This window comes from Aulonocara stuartgranti (genome assembly GCF_965226115.1).
Source record: "Aulonocara stuartgranti genome assembly, chromosome: 1".
NCBI classification, from domain to species: Eukaryota; Metazoa; Chordata; class Actinopteri; order Cichliformes; family Cichlidae; genus Aulonocara; species Aulonocara stuartgranti.
This window is the reverse complement of record NC_138939.1, coordinates 8,382,660-8,403,640: the sequence shown is the minus strand read 5'-3', so window position 1 is coordinate 8,403,640 and position 20,981 is coordinate 8,382,660. Positions and strand designations below refer to the sequence as shown.

Below are 20,981 nucleotides of genomic sequence, written 5' to 3'. Positions count from 1 at the left end.
TGAAAACTGGTCCACCTGGTTAAAGGAGAAACTCCCGAACTCCTATGTAGGTTATCAGTCATCCAGGTTGTAGGGGTCTAAGCAGCTCAGTGACAAACTTGAATGTTGAATTGTGTCGGAAACACTGAGGATCAGAGTGGAAAAAATACTTCTAAAAAACATTTCTGTGTTGCTCAAACACTTTTTAAAAATGTCCAATTTTCCAGTTTTACTGGCCATCATACATAGGTCATGAAGACTGTTGCATTAAATATAGCATTTTTTTTTTAATTGATTAAGTAATTTCAGCAGATTTCAGTAGCTTAATTCCTTAATTGTAAATAGGAATGCATTCGCTTCGCTAATGAAATAGTTTTGCAATCTGCATTTAAAGGTGTACATGTGTCCATGTTTGTATCATCAACATAAAAGAAAAACCTGAAGAAGAAAAAAAATGTTACCACAGAAATCCTCTGCATTTATTTTATTCTCTTTTATTGTATAGTCACCTTGGCTTAAATTCTTTAGCCCCCCAATGGATGCAATCAAGAATTCATTAAACCTCAGTTGTTGTTTTTTTTTTTCAAGCATCCACTAAACCTTGACCTGCTTGGATTTACTGCCTTTAGCTCTTCATGTTCCCACCTAGCTTCACATGTAAATCAATAGTGCTGAATATATTAATCTCCCTCACCTTTTTTTTTATTGTCAAAGTAGTTTTGCATATTGCCAGGAGGAAGGTCATATAACATCATTCTGATCTGCTAGATACACATCTGCTTTGTTAGATCTTTGGGAGGTTTCTGACGCACACATTTTCTCTGGTTTTACCAGTCTGTTTCATAGAATATAATGATGAGATAATATGATAATGATGAAAATAATATTATATTTTCTTAGCTGCTAAAAGGTAAAAGTTACACGGGAAAGCAAGTTTAGAGAGTAACCACTGAAATAACAAGCATTACAATAATCATTTGCAGCGGCAATGATGGACGTATGGAGTTAATCCCAGAATGAAGTGAAGCGCTGACAGAATTAGATTGTTTCATCTTGGTATTTTATTTTGGTATTCTGTGTGCATTGTGTGTAGAGGTATGTGTTTCTCCCCTTTTTATTTTAATAATTTCTTTGCTTTTGTATTTTTTTCAATGATCTTATTTTATTTTTTCCCTCCTGAGTGATTGTCTTTCCCACACTTATTGTTTTCATATGCGGTTAATTGTTGCCACTTGTGTCCTGCACATGTCCTCTATGAAGACCTAGTCTTATCTTTCCCTTGTCTGTCAAAATGTCTTTTTATGGTCTCTATGTTTCTTGGTTCTCATGCCGGTTACCAGATTGCTATTTTCTGTCTTTCCTTGTGCACTGTTTACGTTAATGCTTTGGACTATGTTTTTTGTGATATTTTGCCTTTTGCCAGTGAAGGCTCATTTGTGATGCAGCTGGAGCCAAACGACAAACTAAAAATCCCAGCTGCATATAAAAATACCCAAACAATGATACACTAAAAACAAGTTGTGTTTCCGTTATTTATTATTTTAACTTTATTGTGTGTAGTATCTCAAAAAAGTATATTTGTAAAGTCCATTTTTGAATAGTATCTGATGCATAAGCTTTGAATAAGCACGCCACTATTTGCCACATGCAGCAAACCTTATCTGCCTCTCTGTTTTTAGTTTGAGTCCGCTCAACAACCTTCAGTCCACATGACCTGACAATCTGATAATTCATATGGGGAATTACAGGTACATAAAAAATGCAGACCGTGTGAAATAGGCACATATGGCCTCTGGGTCCTCTTACTACTTTTCTCCTTTACTCATGGGTTGGATTGCACCCTGCTTTGTATTTGTCCTTCAGCTGGATTCTCACTAAATACCTCTAAAGTTCTGATGAATGCACCATGCATGGTTGTGTAGTGATGGGTCGTTCGCGAACGAAATGGCTCTTAGAGCCGGCTCTTTGACGTGAACGACGCGAGCCGGCCCCTTATCGCGAGCCATCACGTGGGGTTTTTTTTTTTTTTTCTCTCAGCCTCTCTCTCGCACTTTTTTTCCGCTTCACTCTGCACGCGAGCCTTGTGCTTTGCTGGGCAGAGGGGGGAGGGGCGGTAGTTACACTCAGTAGCACAGGAACAGAGCCAGAGAGAGAGAAAGAGAGGCAGGGACAACAACATTAGAAAGGTATAGTAATCATCCACAACTATTTTCAGTTGCAGATGATAAAGGATTGAGAAAGTTTATTCATGCAGGTCCATATGACAGAGAATATGCATGTTCTTTTAGTTTTCATATTATAATTTATATTTAATTGTGTTGTGGTTTGCAGTGTTTTGTGTTCTTTTCACTTTAAATTTGTGAAAGGAAAAAGCTGAAAATTTAAATAGTTAAAACTTGAAATGTGAATAGTTGATTTTTGTATTATATGATTTATTTATTACATTTTATGTGGAGTGAATAAATAAAAGTATATTTACGGTGGCCCCTAGAGACAAAGCACATACAAACTTCAAATCACGTACGAACTCTGAAGCATGTACAAACTCCAAAACACGTAAAAACTCCAAAACACGTAAAAACACGTACAAACTCCGAAGCACGTAAAAACTCAAAACACGTACAAAAGACAACAGAAGTGCTCCAGGATGCTGGGCGCAGTGTTGAGCCTTTGTTATCTTGTGGCTACACAAACCAGCAAGTACCAACGACCGGATTTGGTGTGTGGTAATAACAGGTAAATGAACTTTTTTTTAAATTATTTGAATATATATATGAGTGCCTGTGTATAAATACACAAACAATACACACATGCTTTCAATTGTGTAATTTAAGTGATCTAGTAGCTCTGCTTTGGAAGTTCAGTTCATGCTAGAAATGTGTTTTGGAGTTTGTACGTGTTTTGTCTCTAGGGGCCACCGCATATATTTATATATAAACATATATAAATAAAACCACTTGTTTTTATGTTAGTAATTCCTTTTGTGCATAATTTTATATTATTGTTAATAATAAATTAATTAAAGCAACAAAACAACCTGAAGAGCCGGTTCGGAGCCGAAAGAGCCGGCTCTTTTTAGTGAGCCGAACCGAAAGAGCCGGATCTCTAAAAAGAGCCGGAAATCCCATCACTATGGTTGTGCAGTTACTGCTTTGAGAAAACCTGCCAAACGTAAACACATGCCAAGATACTCAATAGCACCTTTGTACTTGCTCCCAAAGCAGTCTGTGTTTGCAGGATTATATTTTGCAATGAAGACATGTATACACAAGGAGACAAATATACAAACAAAGAGGACTGCAATTTCACCCATGCTATCATTGCTTAATGGTTTAATAACAACTTATAATTATCTAGCAGTGCGTGACCTCATATTCATTTATAGTCTGCAAGATAAGGCCTGAATTTCTATGGACCCTTCCTGGATAGTTTTAACAGATGATCCAATGATTACAGCTGGATACTAAACCAAAAATGGAATCTGATACTGTACCCCAGCCAATGCAAAAGTAGACACACAATTTCAGTATATTGCAATTAATAGCATAGTTTATTAAATAAAAAAAAATATATTTTTAAATATTAAATATTTGTGCTGTAATTTAATTAAAATAGATAAACTCATTTGTTTCAAATTCATTACAATACAGAAATCCCAATATCTGAAAATTGTGTTTATTTATACACTCAGTACTTGGTTGGCAATCCCTTACTACAAATTACTGCATCAGTGCAGTGTGGCATGGAGATGATCTGCTTGTTGCACAGCTGAGGTGTTGTTGGAGCACAGATTGCTTTGATAGTGGTCCTCAGCTCATCTGCATTGTCGGGTCAATTGTTTCTCACCTGTTGTTGATAATACATCATAGAGTCTCTGTGTGGTTCATTTCAGGCAAGTTGGCTGGCAAATCAAACACAGTAATAACATGGTCAGCAAAACATTTGGTAGTAGTTTTGGCACTGTGGGCAGCGTTGCTGGAAAAGGAAATCAGTAACTCCATAAAGCTTGTCAGCAGATGGAAGCATGGAGTTCTCTAAAAGCTGCATTGACTTTAGAGTTGATAAACACTGTGGAGCAACCTCTACCAACAACAGCAAATGACAAGGCACCCCAAATTCACTGATTAGAAGCGGTGGATATTTGTCATATAGAAAAATAGGGACATTCTAAAATGTTTTCATCTTTAAAACCATAAAACTACAATCAGGAGTTCAAAGTGCCAATGATTTGTGCCACTGGGGAGTATTTAAAGTCTACAGTTTACTACTGTCAGTTTTTACTACTGAGTCTTAGTAACCCTAAGACTCAGTTTCTGATATGTTAACACAACTTTCAACAAAATACAAATCTTACAAAGAATGATTACTGTTTCCATATCAGAATTGTTACAGAAAAGTCCAGCTAGTTATCAATCTATTCCTAAATTAATGTAACAACAAGGAGCTGAAACATGCTTTAAATAGAGTTTATATCAGATTTTATTAAGTTTCACAAGTTTATTCATAGTTCTTTTTGACAATGTCTTTTATTTCTGATAACATAAATAGCAACTAACAATTGTGGTTCCCTGTGATGGAAATGATAGTTATTTTTTTCGGTCATGTGAAGTTTTTTTGCACTGCCTTGTACTAATCTTACAGATGAATATATATACATGCTCCATTTTTTTATAACTAGTCTCGTTCCTCGTAGAAGGTCACCTCCCTTTCTTTAGTCATACAACTTTTAAGTTCCATGCTAGTATTTTTATGTGCTTCATTTTATTTGGCTGAAAAGTACGCTGTGAACTATCCTGTAAATTCCTGTTTCGCTATGTGCTGTGTGCGTATGCGCTGCTGGAATCTAGACTCTTGAGTTTTGCCAGAAGGTGGATGAACAGCAGCTCTTTTTAAAGTATCTTTCAAAGTAACATAATCTTTTTGACATTGCCTGCTTTTACTTATATGTATCCATTTCTGTGACAGGATGGCATAGGATTTCAGTGTTTCTTGACAGCTGACTCTGTCAGTGTGGGATGTCCAAGAGTTTCAAATCAGCACATGAGCAGTTAAAAGACATTTTCCCATTTTGCTTAAATTACTTTACTTTGTGTTTGGAAAATTTTAGCTCATCATTGATGACACCAGGCAGCAACGTGGGCTAGTGGTTAGCACTGTTGCCTCACAGCAAGGAGATCCTGGAATTGAATCAGCCAGAGGCCTGGGAACTTTCTATGTGGAGTTTGCATGGTATCCCTGTGCCATTGTAGCTTCCTCTTAATGACATGCATGCTATGTTAACTGGTGATTCTGAATTTAATGTTGGTGTAAATACTTGTATGTGTCCCACATAGGAGACATACAAGGAGACTCATTTCTAACTATAATAGAACCATATGGATTAGTGGAGGCAGGTATACTGAAAATAATGTAAAATGAATACTGTATGCTTTAGTTACAATAGCCCACATTAATCACATTAAAATATGCTAGCAGTCACTGACCTCATGAATAGCTAGTGGGAGGACAAAAACACTCATAATGCATCTTTAAACCACCAAGCCCACAAGGACTTCAGAGTTCTTCTCTGTCTCAGTGATGCTTATTGACTTGAACTAAGCTTCACATGCCCTGCATAGGGCCATTTGCAAGTCATGCAATAAATATGCTGCTCTGTTCAATTTGATTGTGATCTATTGGAGGTGTCAACTTTAATCACTGCAATGGTAACTGCAAACAGGAGCTTAGCCAATGCAAGGCACATTACACTTGTTTCAGAGGAAAGATGCACAAATTTCAACGAACACACACCTGCTCACAAAGAGGTAGGGCTGAACGATTATGGAAAATAATCTAATTGCGATTTTTTGCCCCAATATTGCGATTGCGATGCGATATGCGATTATTTTTTAAGGTCTTTGTCTTCTGTATTATTAAACAAAGACAAGCAATACATCATATAGTATGGCCAATACTATATTACATTAATTTTAAACTGTTCTTTCCTGGAAGACAGACCTCTGTTATGATGACATGAGGTGATGCATGAATTGATGACTGACATTTTTATTTAACTTCTTCAATCACAACAGTATATTTGAACATACACAATAGTTTATTTTTAGCTTACAAACATCTGAGCATAAAGTGCTGACAAGGAACCCTGGTGTAAACATTAAAATGAAAGTCAGTACAATGTGCAGATTGCAGAAATATACATAAAAAAAATCAGTGGCTTTACCACACTCAGTTTTTCGACATCTGTGAACTACTAGACAGTCATTCAATTAAAAAATAATATTAAATAAATAAAACTAATAAATAAAAAATACACACATCTTACTGATCTCTGCAGTCAGTAACATTACACATAAAGTGCAAACATAATAGCAATTGTATAAACACACACACAAACACGCCTTTAAAGTTTAAAGGCATGAAATTGGACGGTCTAGCCTTCTGATTAGCGTCACCGCTGTCTCGGTGGAGTTTAATAAACTCGGCCGTCTGCTTCTTGCTATCTAAAATATAACCAGACACTGGTGTAAATTCTCGACTGTCTCATACTTCTGTTTAATAAGTTTTCTGTTTGACGTTTAGTCAGCTGTGTGAAAACCAAGGAGGAACCCACCCGGGGGATTAATAAACTTTTATTTTATCTAATCTAATAACTTTAATCTCAGCCAAACCGATTTACTCACGAACAAACAAAACACTGAAAAAACCCCAACAATAACATTTTTAGGTTGTCTAAGTGACTTATATATTACGTTTAACCCGAGCAGCGAAACTCCGCGGTGATCTGAAAATGATGTGCCGGGAGTTGTGCCGTTCTCGGCCGCATCAGTAACCCTCGAGCTCCCGGCTAGCTGTCGAGCTGGTGGGTAGCAGACGCCTCTGAAAACGTCGAAGCACTTTTGCAAATATGGGATATCTTGATAAACCGAGCAGATATTTGATGTTTACACAACTACTTTCTCGCCTGAAAATATGTTAAAAGTTTATTTTGTGACCCAGAAAGATTAGTATGAGTAATTTTAAAACTTAGTAGCGGCCGCCATTGCTGGAAACTGGAGTTTGGCTGGGCCGCGCTATGAATTCTGGGATATGGTAGTAATTTGGACAGCCTTCGGCGCGTCGCTGTGACGTAATCGGTCTACAAATGCGGCCTCAGGAGGATGCAGCCCATGAATTGTATAATATAATCGCAGTATAATCGCAGCCTTTGCGGTTAGAAAATTGCACTTGATCATGTCGCGATATTATCGCAAATGCGATATATCGTTCAGCCCTACAAAGAGGTGCATGGAAATTTAAAGTAATCGCATAAGAATATTTCTGCTTGTCTGTGTAGATCTTGCAGTGATTCTCAGTGTCTTAAAAGTTAAATAAAATGAGTAATAATCAGTGGTGTGATCTCTTAATAATATTGTTCTAAAAGCTGATTGGATTATAAACAATTAAATAGTCCATATTTTACCCTGCATAAAATATGATGCATGTAAATATACTGTAACGATGGTTAAGTGTTATTGTACAGTGACATGTTGGTGATCTCTGCACACTGTTGTTGTTCCTTTAAGATTCATGTTTGGTTGTGGTACAGGAAGGGGAGGGGGGACCTGGTTGTTTTGGGCGTGTGTGTGCCAGGCTGGAGAGAAGAGTTGTATGAGGGCGCTCTCCCCGGAGTTAGCAACCCGCTTGCTTATGTGCCGAATAAACGGACAAACTGAGACCCAACCGTCTGGTTCTTGTGAATGTTACAATACATTTAGTTGGAAATACACTGAGGATCATAAATAAAATTGAATCTGGAAACAGGAAATTCTAAGAGAAACTAATCCAGAATCTTTCCATATACAGGACAGGATACTGCTTAGGTAAGCCATTATGGTTTTGATATTATTGAAAATATGTCTTTTCTTTGGAGTCTTCCAAATCCTCCTCGGAAAAACTTGCTTCTACTTTAATTACTTTTCTCAACATTCTGAGAGAAGAGCCCTTTTTCCAGCTCTAATAATCTGCTGCCATTAATGGTTCACGCTCTTTTGACTGCAAAGGGTTTTGATAGAAATGTGCTATTTTCAGTTGCTTTCATTATCTCAGTGAAGCAGATTACATGCTACTGTACTACTGTGTTAGAGAAAGTTGTTTTTAGCTACGTCAAAGTGTTAAATTGTTGTCTTGGTTGGTGAGAGAAGTTGTACACAACTGTAAAATGATTACCAAACTGGTCAAAAAAAACCAAAAAATGTCTACATCTTTAATTGGCATCTTAATGTTGTTTTTGTATATTTTTCTCTTCTTCTTGTCTTCATTCTTTTTATGATTGGAAAATTTTTTTTTTCTTTTTTCATACACTTGCAATAAAAGATATGGAGTGACTGCTTTATAGAATTTTAGGACACGGTTATTAAACAAAGTTTGGAATTATATTTAATCAATTTAAGTGACTGAATTGAAATGCAGGACACTGCAATTAAATTAAGCACGAAGTAAAAATTAAAATAGGAATTCAAAAAGGTGCAAAAGTAGCATAAGGAGGAAGACAGACAGATGGAGGCCAAATGACACTACATACACACACAAGGAAATTCTGACACAGGTAAAAAACAATTAAACACAGATGAAAGGAGGGAAACACAATGGAGGCACAAACACTGGCCATGCAAAGAGCCTGCTATTGGTAGAGACTAATACAAACAATCAAAGAGATGCAAAAACAAGAAAACACAAGAGAAAAATGTTAACACTAATAAACAAAAGAAAAAAAAAAGCAAAACAAACAACAAACCAGGACCATGACAGGGAGAGGTACCAAATCAACCAAGTTCTAACCAAAGCTAATTACCAACACCACTCCCTTAAATGACCATAAAAATAATAATAGTTTTTTTTAACAATTTTTAATTGTAATGTTGTAAAACTAAGTATCTAAAATAAACAACATAAAACAAAGCACAACCTTAATACAAAACACTGGCCGCATGTGTGCATATGCACAACTAGTTAATGTTGTGATCAAAGGCCAGATTTTAACTGAGATTGTAGCAAGTTTTAAAAAAATCCTGATTCTTCTTTAACAGACAGGTAGGGTTTTCTAAAAATTATATTATGAGAGTGCAGTTTGTGCAAAGGAAGCCTTCAAATATCTGTCTCTGCAGATTTCTTCTTTTATACTTTTGGTATTGTGGCAGTACAGTTAGTAAAGTCTGGATATAAAGCAATTTTGCAGCACATGTCCAAATGATGCCCTAAGAATTAGTGATGGGTCGGTCGCAAACGAAACGGCTCTTAGAGCCGACTCTTTGAAGTGAACAACGCGAGCTGGCTCCTTATTGGGAGCCGTGTTTTTTTTGTCTTCTTTCTCTCACCCCCTCTCTCGCACTTCTTTCCGCTTCACTCCGCAGTGAGCCTTGTGCTTGCGCTGAGCAGGGGGGGGGAAGGGGCGGTAGTTACACTCGCAGTGGCACAGGAACAGAGTGGGAGGGAAAGAGAGAGAAAGAGAGCCAGGGACAACAAGAGACAACGTCATCACATTAGAAAGGTATAGTAATCATCCACAACTATTTTCAGTTGCGGATGATTAAGGATTCAGAACGTTTCTTCTTGCAGTGAATCCTATGTATTGCAATTCCAAGCAGGAAAATACTCTCCCAAAAAAATCATCCCAGGCCTATATGACAGAGAATGTGCATCTTCTTTTTTGTTTTGCATATTTTAATTTATATTTCATTGTGTTGTGGTTTGTAGTGTTTTGTGTAGTTTCACTTTAAATTTGTTTCAAAGGAAAAAGCTGAAAATTTAAATAGTTAAAAGTTGAAATGTAAATTGTTGGTTTTTGTATTTTATACTTTGTTTGTTACATTTTATGTGGAGTGAATAAATAAAAGTATATTTGCGGTGGCCCCAAGAGACAAAGCACGTACAAACGCCAAAACACGTACAAACTCTGAAGCACGTACAAACATATATAAATAAAACCATGGTTTTACATTAGTAATTTCTTTTGTGCATAATTTTATATTGTTGTTAATAATAAATTAATTAAAGCAACAAAACAACCTGAAGAGCCGGTTGGGAGCCGAAAGAGCCGGTTCTCTAAAAAGAGCCGGAATTCCCATCACTACTAAGAATCCAAATACTAAAAAGAAAAAAATAATTTAAATGTCAGATATAAACCATCTAGTTCAAAAGCTGTGGTTCTGGTCCAGGTTGATGTGGATTTTGCCTCTTACATTTTGTAATAAAGGAATCCAATTGCATGTATTTCATAAAACGGTGCATCTTCCAAGGCCCCTTTTGTTGCTCAGCAAAGAATAACAGATAAACATGAAAGCAATTAATACAGGGACATGCATTTGAATTGTCCTGTTATTATAGCATTATTGAATAATTTCACTGAGAGCTGAAAACATTGTTCACTAAAGAAACTACATGAAGGATAAATTTGTATCTACAGGATGTACGTGGTTGAGCTTTTCCTTGGTACCCATGGTGTCTTTTACATTTTGAAAGCTGCTCACTCTGTGCAGACACTTTGAAGTGGATGCTTTTTATCCAGGTAGACATACTTGTGCCAATTAAAGGCTAAACATGGTAAATGAGTAGCAACTGTGGCTCTAAGATCAGTAGGGAAGTAGTGGAGAAGGGATTAGACCTGCGGGTATACATCGGTATATATTGCATTGTAATTCATTTTAAAAAATCATTCTGTTACTCCAGCGTGTTCTTTATTGATGTATATTTGTTTATTATTGAGTTTATAATTGGAGGTGCAGTTGTGCTGGACTTTTTAGTGCAGTACTACTTGTCACACATTTTAATTAGTGAATTAGTGAAAAATATGTAAACTAAAAATAAGACTCAAAACATTGGAATTAATTGGTTAACATTTACATGAATGTTAGTCTTTAATTGTAACACTGGCTCCAGACAAGATAGAACTCTTAAGCAAGTGTTACTATGGTATAAAAAGCACACGGTATTTAGATCCAGGACACCGTGCCCTTCTTGTTCTAGATGCCCTTTTCAGACTGAAATACCAAGGTAGCATTTTCAAACAGAGCATCACAGACATTGATCACTTGATGAGATACAATACAAACATGCAACAAGTGTAAAGAACATTACCACTATGTATTTATATTCTGCTCACACGTAGCTCTGGTGGCTTTCTTCCTCTTACATGGATTGCAGTGCTCATCATTCAGCACGTGCCCTTATTTAGACTTATCCTCTAAAAATATAATTGGACACTTAATTTCAGAGCTGAACTAGAACTGCTCTTAATACATGTCCACATCAATGCCTCATGTGCATCACACATGTGAGAAAGAAAATAGAGACAGAAAATAAATAACTCAAAAACAGCGGCTGCAATCTTGTATTGTACATGGAACTGGTACTGTATTAATAATTGAATTTACATGCAAACGTTTTGAACTAACTGCTCTGCTCAGATACTGATTTATTTATTCATTAGATTTTTTTTGTTAAACAGGCTGACAAACTTGAAATTGATTTCTAAGCTGTTTCATATTTTGTTGTGACTTGTGGTTACACTGTTGGACAGCACTTCCTTTAATTTTGCAAACATTTCTATTAAATTTTAATCAGCTGTTTATCATTTTATTACTTTTATTTTAGATTATTATTGTTTCATTATTATTTTTTTCTGGCCTTTAATTTTATCTTAATTTTATTGGTTTGTTTTACTTATTTTGTTATTGTCAGAAAGCAGTGCTATTTTGTTGTATTCCATTTAAATAATAAAAACAGCATTTGTGGACATTTGTGTTGGTATAAACTTTCTTTTTTTTTTTTTTTTTTTAGAAATAATGTTTATTAGATAGCACGAATATAGTGGCTGCTTAATTTGGGGGTGGGGGAGAGGTAGCAACATGTCTTTTTCTAAACATGATGATCTTTGGTGTTGGCATTTTATAAACCTGTTTATCTGTATTGTAAGTGTATATTGACTGTGTGTTATGTAAGGCAAAAAAACAAAACTTTTAAGAAGAAATTCTTCACACTGAGAAGCATTGTGACTAACCTGAGCATCTGACGCGAAATGCATTTTCCAGGACTATTTTTATGAACTTTTTGCACAATGGTAATCAGTATAGAGATCAAAAGAAAAAAAAATCCTTGCGACAAAGGTTCCAGGCTGATTTTACAATCAAGATGCTACATTTACCCCATACATGTCGTAGCTAATGGACTGAAAGAACAATAGTCTTTAATAAACCTCAGTTAAATTTGGCAAACTCTCTCCTTTTGATTTGCATTTGATATTGTATAATTTCCCCATAGTCCCTTAGTCCTAAAAATTGGCAATCTACACCTTAGACACCTGGCTGGTGTGGTACATACCCTATCGGTCATGTTTTATTCAGCCATTTACAACATTTCCTGACTTGTGTTTATTCTTTCATTCTTCACTGTTCTATTATTGTCACAAAAAAAGAATAAATGTCTTTAGAAAAATTTCCCAGTGCTATATATATATATATATATATATATATATATAATAAAATAAAACCAAACCAAAATATAAGTCCAGTCAGATGAAAACAAAGGGAGGGAAGGTAGTCAGAACTGAGGGGATCTAACTAAAAGAAGGCAACATTGCAGGCATAGAGGACAGTTACAAGTACCTGGGGATCCCGCAGGCAAATGGGAACCATGAACTGCTAGAAAAGCTGCAACCACCAAGTACCTGCAGAGGGTCAGGCAAGTCCTGAGGAGTCAGCTGAACGGTAAGAACAAGATCCGAGCTATCAACACTTATGCCCTGCCCGTGATCAGGTACCCTGCTGGAATAATAAGCTGGCCAAAGGAGGAGGTAGAAGCCACTGACATCAAGACAAGGAAGCTCCTGGCCATGCATGAAGGGTTTCACCCCGAGTCCAACACCCTGAGGCTGTATGCTAAGCAGAAGGAAGGAGGCTGGGGACTAGTGAGTGTCAACACCATGGTCCAGGATGAGGCAACAAACATCCACAAATACATCAGGAAGATGGCCCCAACTAGCGTGCTCAGTGAATTCCTCAGGCAGCAGAAACCCAAGAAAGAGGGGGAAGAGGAGGAGCCATCATGGAAGGACAGGCCCGTGCAGGGTATGTACCACCAGCAGATAGAGGAGGTTGCTGACATCCAGAAATCCTACCAGTGGCTGAACAAAGCTGTATTGAAAGACAGCACAGAGGCACTAATCATGGCAGCACAAGAACAAGCTCTGAGCACAGGATCCTTAGAGGCTGGGGTCTATCACACCAGGCAAGACCCCAGGTGCAGGGTGTGTAAAGAAGCCCCTGAGACAATCCAGCACATAACAGCAGGGTCCAAGATGCTTGCAGGCAGGGCATACATGGAACGCCATAACCAAGTGGCCGGCATAGTGTACAGAAACATCTGTGCCGAATATGGCATGGAAGTCCCTAGGTCAAAATGGGAGATGCCCCCAAGGGTACTGGAGAATAACCAAGCTAAGATCCTGTGGGACTTCCAGATACAGCCGGACAAAATGGTGGTGGCTAACCAATCATAGTAGTAGTAGTGGTAGACAAACAGAAGAAGGCGGTCGTAGAAATAGATGTAGTGGTTCTGAATGGTAAATGGTAAATGGCAGCAATATCATGAAGGAGGAACACGAGAAGCTTGAAAAATGCCAAGGGCTAAGAGAAGAGCTTGAGAAGATGAGGAGGGTGAAGGTAACAGTGGCCCCGGTGGTAATCGGAGCACTAGGTGTGGCGACTCTCAAGCTATGCGAGTGGCTCCAGCAGATCCCAGGAACAACATCGGAGATCACAGTCCTAGGAACAGGTAATGCATGTGTGTGTGTCACAGCTATTTTAAGCTGTTTTGTAGCCTGGGTTTACATTTTTTTAATGACTCTTTTTTAAACTGTTTTTTTTTTCTATGCTAGACATATGAAAAGACCTGCAGATGATACATGCAGAACCAGGGCCGTCGCAAAGTGATGACTTTTCTTGTGCTGGTACAACATAGTGCTGGAGAGCTTAATAATGCACTGGTACTTAAGGGTAGTTGGTTTATATTGGCATGTCATGCGGGGGGCTCAAGTGACAATATTGCAGGGAGTATAGCAAATGGACTGGAATTAAGAAAGCAAAAATAATGAATGTCAAATTATTGAAGCTTTGGATTAAAACAGTAGTGTTCCTCACTGCAGAAATTGGATATAGCATGTAAATCTGCCGAAAAATAAGAATTATGTGCATGCATAATGTTACAATTCTTAGTTGTGTAAATGAATGAATATAGAATTCTCTATATGTGTGGTTGCTAGACAGTATAAAACAACGTGAACCAATTTGAAAATGATCCCATTTTGTTGCATATAATCATAGTCATTACTGCTAGCAAGAGAAGATCTGGTGAAAAATTTGATTTGATGATTTCACAATTAGTAGAATTGAATTCAGACTAACAGCAGAAGCCATAGGTTCAGAAGAAGAAGGAGAAGAAGAGGAATCTGTTGACTGTCAGGCAAAGTTGTTTTGCCAGAAACACATTTCTATCACTTTAAGATTCTTTCTCTGGAAATTTTTGAAGAAGGGGAGTTTGTTTCCAGTGTTTAATTTTACTGGATAGAACCTAATTTGTCTCTAAAAGAACTGTGTTATGAATTTGTCTGCATAACACATTTAGATAGGACTAGATAGGTTATTAAGTATGGTTCACTTCTGCTTCTACTCGCAACTATGACTAGCCAATTTCCACATTTTAATACTTAAGTAAATATTTGCTTTGAGGAGAGACAAGTTTAGCTTCTAACTCAAGTACAGTAAGGGAGTAGCATGTCAATATTTCAGCTAATCACACACGTTTTGTTTCCCATAACCTTTTGGCAGCTGGATTTTATGTACATCTTGCACTGGTGTTCATGAATGCCTGCTGTAGTTCATTTGAGAAGTTTCAGAAAAGATTCTGATGTCTGTGCAAGCCGGGGGGGGGGGGGGGGTCTATGCTTAATCCTTTTTTAATTTAAAGTTTTGTTTTGTGGCTTTGTTTGGAGAAAAAAAAGCCAGGACAGTCAAATGTTCCAGAACATATTGCAAGTTTACTGTACATGTGTAGTTTTAGTTATTTCCTAAAACAAGTAAAGTATGACATTAAAAATGAAAACATCTCAATTGGATTTGATGTGAATCTATAATATTTCAAATGGTCAAATATACACAATGCCTTTTTTATTGACCTGTAGTAGCTAGAGGGAGTTAAAAGATTGCTGAATAAACCACTGAGGGAAAATCAATCAAATTTCTATTACACTGACTTGCCTTTTTATTCTTTCATGCTGACAGACACTACTTAAGACATAAAACAAGCTAATAGCTATTATGTTGCTATTACTGAATTCACCTGACCAGACTCATTAAGTGGGCTTGAGCTCTTCAAAGTGGTAGCAGCTGCTGTTGTTGTTGCTTTGATGCCAGTGGAGCTGGATTACTTCGCAGCAAGGTTATGAGCTGCAGTTAGTGGATGCAAAACTTCATACTGGACAGGAGTGATACACTCTGCCGTGTCTACTCCCAGCTGCCTTTCATTTGTTTTGGTTCAAAGTCAAATTTAAGTGATCTGTTGAACAGAAAGGCTACAACAATTCACACACATAGGAATTTCACTTTCCACAAGCAACACAACTAATTTGGACATCTGTTCCTACTACACTGTCAAATTTTGCATTCTATTCACCATGTCTCTGCCTGCAACACTGCTCGTTAGTTTTACCTGTCTATATCATGTCATATTTGATGACATGTAGCCTGATTGCTGTTTGTCTTGTCACTAACAATTAACTATTGCAATTTAAAGATGCACTCACAGAACTGACACCAAAACATTGATTTTCCTTTCTTTCACATCTTCATAGGAAAACATTTAACCAGTCTAGAGATTTAATAATTAAGTCAAAATAAACTAGAAGATTGGTGATTTAATAGGTAATGTGAATGACGTTTAATTTCATAATACTGGTAAGCAAGCACAAGTTGATCAACAAAGTGCATAGGCTACAATTACATGACAAGCTTGAAGCAAAATATTAGGGTGTGAGAGTGCATATTCAAAACAATAATGTTGTCTTTATAATTTATTTTAATCTCTTTCATGAGAAATCCTAGAATTCTGAGCTGTTGATAAGAGTAGTTGAAGTGGCAGTGGACTAAAGCAACATCTGGACACAGCAAATCTCCATCCATCCATCAATCCATCCGTCCATCCGTCCATCCAGGGAATGTGAGGCAACAGAAATCTCTTTATGGCAACCCATCAAATACATTGTATTAGAAATGCCAGCATCATGATAATGCTAGAGCAAAATTTAAGTAATCCTCAAAGTCAAGGGGAATCTTCTGTAGGGAGTCACAGTTGTCTGCACAAAATATGATATTAAGGCAACCAGTTTGACTAGTTTGGGATTAGACAGAGTAACAGATGTACAGGTCAAAAATAGACCTGAAAAACCCATTAGCCATTAGCTAGTTTGTTTGCAGGGGAAAGATGTGTTAGCTGGTAAAGTTTCACTTTAACTCCCTTGATAATTAAAATTCCTTCATTGCCTCTAGTTCTAATTGCCAAATTAAAATTCTCAAAGCGTTCTTACCCGAGGAACAACAGGTACTTTTTAAAAGCATAACTACTTTTTCCCCAATTACTCTGCTGGTTATAAAAGAGGAACCAAGTTGCCATTAAGAATCCAAAGTCAGTCAGTCAGTCAGTCAGTCAGTCAGTCAGTCAGTCAGTCAGTCAGTCAGTCAATCAATCAATCAATCAATCAATCAATCAATCAATCAATCAAAGCTTTATTCACCACATGCAGGTTGCCCTGCAGTGTGGTGAATAACCCCCGACCTTACACACACAACACAGACATTACATGGGGATACAAGTCGGAGATCGGTAGCGTTACAGAAAAACACTGAAATGTACACTACAATGGGAAAGTACAAGAGGGAAAAAAGAGACCTCTACTCATGCTGTGATTCCATGGTAGCACAGCATGAGAACAGGAAACAAAAAAAACTCCTCTGCACAAAAAGCACATAAATGTCCACAGCACAACATTGTAAAAGACATGACAAGCCACAGGATTGGGTGGGGGGTGAGGAGTAATCCGAAGCGAACACAGCAGCCGCCCTGCACAGCGCTACCATTCCAGTGCACATAGACCCGCCGTGTTCACCCACAGGAAACAAGCATCGGAGGCATTTGGAAAGGGAGGGGGATGAGTGTGTGCTTATCAGTGTAAGTGCATGTGTGTGCGTGTCCATAGTTCAGCTCAGACAGTGTCCTTCGCCCTGCCAGGCTAAGTAAACAGTCTACCAGCCAACCCAGGTGGCCTTGCATGGAATGGGAAGGAACAGACTCGACACAGTCGTTATCAGGGAGTTTTTGTTAGGCTCCAGCCTTGAGCCCACAGCTGGCGCCGAAGGGGTAGCCGCATCATAATGGTGATTTTTCTTTTACAAACAACCCATGAGAATTTCAAGCTGTTTTTAACACTCCGACACTGACACTGGTCTCTCAATCTCCGGTTGGATAGCTGCGAGTTTCTCCATGATGTTATTTACCTTCAATTCTGTGGTCTTTTCAGTCTTTTGCTCACAGAGCAGATTCTGAGACCTCACAACCGCAGCCAACTGATCCGCGATGTAATCCAGCTTCCGCCCAGAGGTGTTGTTCCGAGTGGATTCTTCCCTGATGTAACCCAATATACGCTCAGAGGTGTTATTCTGAGCCTTCACTGCAGCCGTTAGCGCCTCCAAGCTCTTAACCATGCTGCATTCAGTGAGCCCTTTCTGAGAAGCTGCACCTCGTCCCATCGTTTCAATCCCAGCGGGCAGCCTTGGGGGGGTTTGAACAGCCGGTTCCGCTTTCTTAATTCTCCAATAAGCCAGGGCCAAGCCAGCTCCGATCAGCAAGAACCTTGTTAGCATGGTTCCGAATAGGTAGATATCTTCAGCGTCCTCGATCGACAATCCCGCCAGGCACACAATCCTCCATGTCTGCCACCTGTCCATCGTGTATCCGGCAGGGAAAGTCCCTCCAGGGCACTCGGGCTCTCCCGAGCCCAGACTTCTCGTTGAGAAAAGGGTGTCAATAGCATTCAGAGACCAGTTGATCAAATCCATAATTCTGTTTAGGTTTTAGAAACAGACTGTGAGAGAGTGTTCCAGGGAAGTGAAAAAAGCACGAGACAAGATAAGGACATAAGAAGCTAAGCAGGGAAGATAAGGGAGAGGAGAGGAGAAAAGTGCGACCGCCTTCGCTGAGAGCCAAATGAGATTCACTTTAGTTCACTTTATTACTTTATTACTATAAAGAAAAACTTCACAATTATAATTTACAACTGAGGAGTGCAAGGAGGTCCTACTTCTCTCACATCATCACCAAAAACAGTCATAATGCTCGGGTCTTATTTGCTACAGTTGAAAGGCTAACAAACCCTCCTGTGTCAGTGGCAGCTGAACTTCATTCGACCATGGCCTGCAATGACTTTGCCAAATTCTTCACAGACAAAATCCAAAAGATTAGACAAGCAATTGGTACATCAACAACAGATTCAGGATATGTACTGTGTCCACCGAAAAACTGTTTAAACACCATGAAACAGTTTTACCCTATTAACAGCAAAGACCTGGAGGACATCTTAGGTCAACTGAACTCCTCCTCTTGCTGTTTAGATGTCCTGCCAACAGGTTTTTTCAAAAAAGGTCTCAAAGACCTTGGAGTCAGACCTGTTACAGATCATCAACCTTTCTTTAATGTCAGGTGTGTTTCTAGAAGCACTAAAAACTGCTGTATTCAAACATATACTGAAAAAGTACAATCTTGACAAGACACAAATGAACAACTACAGGCCGATCTCAAATATCCCATTTTTAAGTAAGATAATTGAAAAAGCAGTTTCTCTACAGCTCAATTACTTCTTAAGACAGAATAACTGCTATGATACCTTCCAGTCAGGTTTTAGACATAACCACAACACTGAAACTGCTCTGACCAAAGTGTTTAATGACATATGTCTGAATACAGACAGTGGAAAAATGTCAGTCTTAGTTTTACTGGATCTCAGTGCAGCATGCGATACAGCTGACCACAACATATTACTCAAACGACTGGAGAACTGAGCAGGTCTTTCAGGAACTGTACTAAACTGGTTCAAAACATACTTAGAAAACAGGAAATACTTTGAATCAATAGGCAACTTCACATCTGAGCAGACAAGTATCACATGTGGAGTTCCACAAGGTTCCATCTCGGGACCCCTTCTGTTTAACATTTACATGCTCCCACTAGCACAGATTATAAAGAACAACAAAATAAACTATCATAGCTATGCAGATGACACACAAATCATCTGAGATCGAGGCCCTTTACAGGCTCTTGGTAAATGCATTGAGGAAATTAATGACTGGTTGCGCCACAATTTTCTCCAGCTAAACAAAAACAAAACTGAAGTAATAGTCTTTGGAGCCAAAGAAAAATGATTACAGGTCACCAGAGAACTTCAATCTATACACCTAAAAACCACCAACAAGGCAAAAAATTTGGGTGTAGTGATGGATGTAGACCTAAACTTAGAAAAACACATTAGGACAATAACAAAGTCAGTTTCCATTTTAAATCATGCTTTTTATTTGTTTTTGTTTTTTAATGTCTCTATAAAGCACTTTGAATCACCTTGCTGTTGAATTGTGCTATATAAATAAACTTCCCTTGCCTTGCCTTAACTAATTGAAATTATCCTCAGTGAAAAGAGGAGGAGTGCCTATGAATAGGTCCTACATTTCATTGTAAATTTCAGCTAATTACTTACCTGCTAAAATGTTTGGGAGACTGGGGTAAAACAGAGACAGAAAGAAAAAAAGTAGATACATGTTGTAATACTTGGTGTTGCAGGTTTTCATGCAAATTACATGTAATGATCAGCCGCTAGTGTCATGCAAACAAACTACCTGTTACATGTTTGGAATATTTGGGAACAGTTTGTCAGAAGCAGCAAGGCCAGTTATATGTAACACTATGACAGAAGTAAGGAGTAAGTATGGCACACACTAATATACAACTAATATATGGCAGTGTGTTCATCAATTTGTGTTTCTAAAATCAGTTTAGGTGGGAACAAAAATGCAATTGTTAGCAGAATGTGATAAAAACCTGTGTGACAGGAAACGTTTCCAAACTAGTCTGACTAGTGTGCATGTTTTCATTTTTACACCTACACAAGTAGAACTGCAAAGTAGGGTTTGCAGTTAGTCCCTGTCATAAGCAACAGAAGAAAAAAAAAGACCCAAAAGCAGACCCTGGAGACAAGATAAAGCAGAAATGGATGCACTACACAGCAAACAGAGATAAGACACTAACACACTTAACTTGACACAGAAGAACACAAGGGTAAATAACACAAGTCTATACAAAATAAACCCTAAGTAAAATAGTAATGGGAATAAACAGGAACAGAAAAAAAAAACTAAGACAAGGATGCGATGCAAAAACATACTAAGAAGCAAACAGAAGATCTGATAACAAATAAGAATATAATACCCCAAAAATGCAAAAGTCTGGATTTTGGGTTTTTGACCATGACAGTGCTTGTATTAATCCACTGTACCTGTCACAATGATAGATATCAAGAGCAAACTCGATTGCTGCCAGCTCACTCCACTGTTTTAACATGTCTTTTGGCACATATCTGACTACATATGATTTTAATGTTAGGAAAGCCACATCAGCATATTTCTTTTTTTGATCTCCTAATGTAACTTTTTCATTAAGTAGGAGTAAGCTGTTGAGGAACAGTTCCTGTATTTTACTATAAAGTTCAGCTAATTAGAAATGTCCCTGCTAAAATGTTTGGATGACAAAACAGCAGAGATTTAACACACAAAAAAACATGCAAAATACTTGGGGTTGAAGCTTTATGTGCAAAATGCACATCTACATTTTCTCAACTTAACTATTTACAATAGTGATTAAAAAAAAAGTCAGCT

At 37.8% G+C, this 20,981-nt stretch overlaps 1 protein-coding gene and 1 long non-coding RNA gene across 2 annotated transcripts in view; one reads left to right on the top strand and one right to left on the bottom strand.

Annotated features, from left to right (window-relative positions):
• chst8 (carbohydrate (N-acetylgalactosamine 4-0) sulfotransferase 8) overlaps positions 1-20,981 on the bottom strand; it is a 180,908-nt gene that overhangs the window by 145,382 nt on the left and 14,545 nt on the right. The gene's annotated exons all lie outside the window — the stretch shown is intronic.
• Positions 2,001-12,351, top strand: LOC309709534. Its single transcript, XR_014277533.1, has 3 exons — positions 2,001-2,165; positions 5,087-5,783; positions 7,260-12,351. It is a non-coding gene; the product is annotated as an uncharacterized lncRNA (long non-coding RNA).